Raw genomic sequence first — 6,430 nt, forward strand, 5'->3', positions numbered from 1 at the left:
GTATGTATTCAGTAATCTAACTTGTCTGGTAATTTCCTTATCGTCCGTAGATGCGTCATCAGGATCGTTTGGCAATCCCTTAGATTGGTTCCACGACGCGGCACTAAAGGTCGGACAGTCTTCTATATGTTTCCGTAGGGATAGGGGGGGGGGGTCGACGGGGGGGGGGGGGGGGGCTCGACGCTATCTCGAACTCCCCATATCGCTCCTGTTCAAAAGTCAACCCAGGTTCAATGGGTGTACTGTTTTGCTGAAGGAGAACAAGACTCAGAAACTCAATTAATGTAATTTATTACATGTAACATCAATATTTACATCGTTTAAGAACGAGACAACATCTTACAGCCAGCTGACAAGGATACAACACCTATCTAACAAACCTAACAAGAACCATTCCGCATAGTATTTACCTGTATACTAATGGCAGTCTCATGAACTTATTCCAACGTTCTGTCCCACTCTCGCCTTTACTCTCACACTTATATACTCAACACCAGACTATAGACCAATCACAACGGAGAATACCTAACAGGACAACATTGTACGAGAAATTACAGACAGAACACGTATATTACAGGTGACAGTCAAAGACAGATGACACGGAACATTGCACGGGGACTTGGCACACTGACAAATAAACACAGTCGAGCACACTTACAGCTATCATACGCCATCCAAGCCTTGTGGAACTCGTCCACCTTTTGATTTACAACCATATCCGAGTTTGTTTCACGGAGAGGGATATATTTGCTTGATTTTAAACCAATGTCACATGTTCCAGAACACAGATTAAGTATAATAGATTGATGCCTGGACACAGCTTTCGATAGTCTTTTTTCCAATCAGGTTGACAAGGTCCGTAGTCCTAGCACCAGGGATACACCTAAATCCGAAGGGAAGCGACTACCAGATTACGAAATCCTCAGGGGAAACCCCTTACTGTCAGTAACAAGAATAGATTTAATATTGGTATCACCACCGGCCGTCAAAAACTTCTGTCCCGCAAGTTTCGGAATAGTTTGAAAAAAAATATGGTAAAATGGTATAAGTACCACATTTATAAACTATATATTTCCGTTACATTGAAATTGCAAATACGATCAATTTACCAATAGATTAATATGAAATTAATATTTTTTCTGGACTTACCCAGCTAGTAGATATTTAGTTCAGACGTAAGTTACTAGTTCCTTGCTTTTAAAAGCTACTCTAGCAAAGGAGACGAGTCTGAGTACAAGAATATAAACTTTATAAATAACTGGAAACACTATATTAGTGGAGGCATGGGATTAGTTTTGAATGACGCTAGATTTTTCTTTTGAAAGGAATCGAAAGAAAAGCTTTTCTTTTTCTGCAAGTATTTCTGACATCCATAATCTGGATTTAGTTCTGATAAGTTCGAAACTAATCTGAGGCACTTCTCAAGTACAAAATCTATATTTTGGAGACGCGAGATATTTTGTCTACCAATGCAAGGAGACTGTGCTGCTTCCAATGCAATCAGAAGCTTGTTTGAGATCTGCGTTGTTGTTGGTCCACAGAGAAGTTAAATTTTCTGACGAGGAGAAGCAATGATATGTGCACCGAGTTTGGGCTCTAGGTATTATAACCAGTAGTTTCTGAATCGTCCATTTTTCTCAAAGAAAGGTCGTAGGTCTTAAACTGTAGCGGCATGTTTTTTTGTTTTTGTTTTTTGTTTTTGTTTTGGCTGAAAACTTATCCATTCTCAAAGATGGTCTTCACTATGCTTTGTTTGGACGTCGAATCAGCCCATATCTTGTTCCAGAAGTCTCCCTTTATTTTCCTTAATGTGTTTGGTACAAATAAATTATATATAATAATAGTAAAGTTTGCCTTCAGTGCATTTGTCGTCGTCAGTGTCAATGACCACATTATCGCTTTTCAAGTATAGCCCTAATATGTCCCACTTTATAGAATGCCCCTCTTTTTGTCAGTGTACCACGCCCTGGTTCTTGAAAGATGTTGGGGTAACAAAACATTTACTAAGATTGACAGTCCTATATATCCCTTTAATACTCCTCGCGTGTCCAATGCAGTTTGATTTCATATCAATAATTTATTCATCAGCGTAATGGATTACGTTTGGCAGTCTGTCCTTCCCATGTTCAATTCTTTGTATGTATGGGTCTGATCCCGATTTAATCATGATATCTATGACTTCATCTGCAGTGTTGTCTCCTATTTAACCATTTAACTGCCAACGGGCCGATTTGGGCCGATCATACCAGTCCCTGACTGCCAAAGGCCGATTTGGGCCGATCGTACATATGCCCTGACTGCCAAAGGCCGATTTGGGCCGATGGGGATACATTTATTTTACTATAAACACATATTTTAACCTAGAGATAGAAGACAAGACATAGATCATGTTTATTGATAAAATTTCATTTCCTGCAAAATAAACGGTGTACTGACGCCATCGAAATGATGACGCCATTGACATTATGACGTCATGTATCATGACGTCAGAAATTGACGGCGTGATGGCGTGGTTCCGCGTATATCCCTCAAAAGAAAATAAGAAATGCAAGATTTCAAGGAAATCCAAGACTGCTCAACATGCCTTCAAGGGATGCCAGGCCCATTATATACTTTTTGTTTTTATTTCCCGAATGCCTGATGAAGGAGATCGTTCGTCAAACGAACAAGTAAACAGGCAACATGATAAACTGTCTGCGTTAACAAGTGCGACGTGATTACACCTAGTACCAGTAATATTGATTTACAAAGTTGAATTGGAAAAGAATATATTTGATGATCAACCTTAGAACTATTATTTGCCATGCACTTTGTGAGTGGATCTTTTTATAAGTTTTAATAAGAAAGTGCATTGAAAAGAAAATTATTCATCAAATGTTGTGAAATATGTAGATATAACGGAAATCAGCAAAATATGTAGCAAAATAACATTGACAAAATTATACACTCCAGCAGCCCATAATTTAATTGTCTGTGTATTACATGTTTTTATTACTTAATATCGCATAAAATAAGGAACACAGTCTTGTAAATTACATTCAAAGCTTTACGGTAAATCCATAAAATCTTTCTTCTATTGTACCTTTCATAAACATAAATATCGTCCCACTCGTCCTACCCTGTACATGCACTTCTGGTAATACATGTATTCGATAATACCGATCTACTGTATACATGTATTTGATAATACCGATCTACTGTATACGTGTATTTGATAATACCGATCTATTGTATACGTGTATTTGATAATGCCGATCTACTGTATACATGTATTCGATAATACCGATCTACTCTATACATGTATTTGATAATACCGATCTACTGTATACGTGTATTTGATAATACCGATCTACTGTATACATGTATTCGAAAATACCGATCTACTCTATACATGTATTTGATAATACCGATCTACTCTATACATGTATTTGATAATACCGATCTACTCTATACATGTATTTGATAATACCGATCTACTGTATACATGTATTCGATAATACCGATCTACTCTATACATGTTTTTGATAATACCGATCTACTCTATACATGTATTTGATAATACCGATCTACTCTATACATGTATTTGATAATACCGATCTACTGTATACATGTATTTGATAATACCGATCTACTGTATACATGTATTTGATAATACCGATCTACTCTATACATGTATTTGATAATACCGATCTACTGTATACGTGTATTTGATAATACCGATCTACTCTATACATGTATTTGATAATACCGATCTACTCTATACATGTATTTGATAATACCGATCTACTCTATACATGTATTTGATAATACCGATCTACTGTATACGTGTATTTGATAATGCCGATCTACTGTATACATGTATTTGATAATACCGATCTACTGTATACATGTATTTGATAATACCGATCTACTGTATACATGTATTTGATAATGGCGATCTACTGTATACATGTATTTGATAATGCCGATCTACTGTATACGTGTATTTGATAATACCGATCTACTGTATACGTGTATTTGATAATGCCGATCTACTGTATACGTGTATTTGATAATGCCGATCTACTGTATACATGTATTTGATAATACCGATCTACTGTATACATGTATTTGATAATACCGATCTACTGTATACGTGTATTTGATAATACCGATCTACTGTATACATGTTTTTGATAATACCGATCTACTGTATACGTGTATTTGATAATACCGATCTACTGTATACATGTATTTGATATTACCGATCTATTGTATACGTGTATTTGATGATACCGATCTACTGTATACATTTATTTGATAATACCGATCTACTCTATACATGTATTTGATATTACCGATCTACTGTATACGTATATTTGACAATATCTATCAACTGCATACATGTATTAGATAATACCGATCTACTGTAGCATGCATTACATATATTTTAAAAAACGTTATCCATTCCTTAATTGCAATTTTATTGTCATTTACATGTATCTGTATTTATTATTTTGACAGATATGCGAGGAATTATCTTCGAACGACAGAAAATTTAGGCAGGTTCGCACGACTGCATAGATGGAAACTATTGACAGTACAGACGTTCAAATCCTTTTTGGCCATATTTTTTAACGTGGGAATTGTTAGAAAGACATCCATAGAAGAGTATTGGAATCCTATGTTACCGAGCCAACTTTCATCCTGGTTTAAGACAGTTTCTTCAAGGAATACATTCCAAAACATCTTAACGTTAGTTCCTGCACGTGTCTGATTATCGGAGACATGTATGTGTTATTGAGTGATAAAGCTTAGGCATAGTTTTTTGTTTGTTTTCATATAAAATAGGAAATGTGAGCATTCATTAAATAACAGAGACTAAAGGTCTGTCATACTTCCTTCTATGAAATTGTTAAGCTAATTTGTCGTCCCTGAATGTTGTAAAACGATACGGTTTAAAAGACTTGGCAATTTTTTCAAAAATGTACGATGTATTAGAATGGTTCATTATTTTGCAGCATCCAGCATATGGTCCAGCTGCACGTTTCAAACCACTGCTAACCTTTATCAACAGAATGTTTCAAAGGTTTTTGATACCCAATCAGGAGCTATGTGTCAACGAGACGCTAGTGCCTGCAAGAGGTCAGAGTATAATGCGTCATTATATTCCAACCAAGGCAGCCAAATTCGGTATCAAGTTCTGGATGCTGTGTGAAGCGGCAACTGGATTTACAGAGGGCGACAATTTGATCCAACACCAAGAGGAGAGTTGCAAGGAACTCATGTCATGGAAAGTCTCTTGAGATAAACCTCCCTGTTTCACAAAGGCTACCATGTATTCTTTGATAGCTATTTCTTCTTAATATATTTCTTCTCTTAATCTTGCATCCCGTCTTTTAACATGCATTACATATGTAACGGGAACATTGCGAAAAAATCGCCCAATGCCGCGTAACATTCAGCAGGCAGACCACCAGGCTGGCACTGCCATTCACATGCGCCAGAGAGATGTTCTTTGTGTAGCGTACAAAGACGAAGTGGGTAAAAAACCAGTGCGTATGTTGAGCACTTTCCTTCCTGCTCAGGAGATGCAGACCGGACGCCCAAACATCATTCACCAATATAATAGGTAGATGGGAGCTGTCGATTTGCCTGACGCTGTGATGAGCGCATATAGCTGCGTTCGACGTAATAAAAAGGTTTGGAAAAAAAGTAGTATTGCATCTGTTTCATCGAATCATGATGAACGCCTATATTTTATATAAGAACAACACGTCGGATAGAGTGGTATCAAGGCTTAAGTTTATTCAGATGGTCATAGAAAATTTAGCTGGAGTTCAGCCCGATGCACAGGAAGCAAGACCGAGACCGAGGAGATGTCATGTAGACGTCCTCCCGCAACGGAAGTAAAAAAAAGACTGTTGCGTATGCTCTAGTCGTGCTCGCGGAGAAATCAGGCGCCGAAGCCGAACTGCATGTACGCTATGCAGGAGAAGATTGCATAGAGAATGTATTCGATTACACCACTGCATAGAAATATATATAAGTTAATAAATATATCATTTTATGTATGTCAAATTGACTTATGGTTGATCTGGAGAAAAAAAACTTCTCTTTGTGTTGTCAATTAGTCAATATAGCACAGTGGCGTGTATATAAGTACATACGTACGTGTATATATATACAATATAACTCAACTTTGATGGATTCATCATTATTCATATGTCATAAAATCGCCTTTGTAATATTCAAAAAATAGAAACATATGAAATGTGTAAGTATGATATAAAAAAAGTATTAGTATATTAATACAATGTATACAAATTTATTCATATTTTCTTTCTTCTAATAATCATTAAGGCGAGTATCTGTGTCAGCGTATATGCATTAATCTCCTGAAGATATAAAGCAAAAATAAAATGACGTCATAATTGCCATAACGTCATAA

General features: G+C 36.4%; 1 pseudogene; it reads left to right on the plus strand.

The window, feature by feature from the left end:
* Nucleotides 1–2,480: 2,480 nt before the first annotated feature.
* Nucleotides 2,481–6,033, plus strand: LOC138324390 (piggyBac transposable element-derived protein 4-like; annotated as a pseudogene).
* The last annotated feature ends 397 nt before the right edge of the window (nt 6,034–6,430 follow it).

This window comes from Argopecten irradians, chromosome 5 (genome assembly GCF_041381155.1).
Source record: "Argopecten irradians isolate NY chromosome 5, Ai_NY, whole genome shotgun sequence".
Classification (NCBI taxonomy): Eukaryota; Metazoa; Mollusca; class Bivalvia; order Pectinida; family Pectinidae; genus Argopecten; species Argopecten irradians.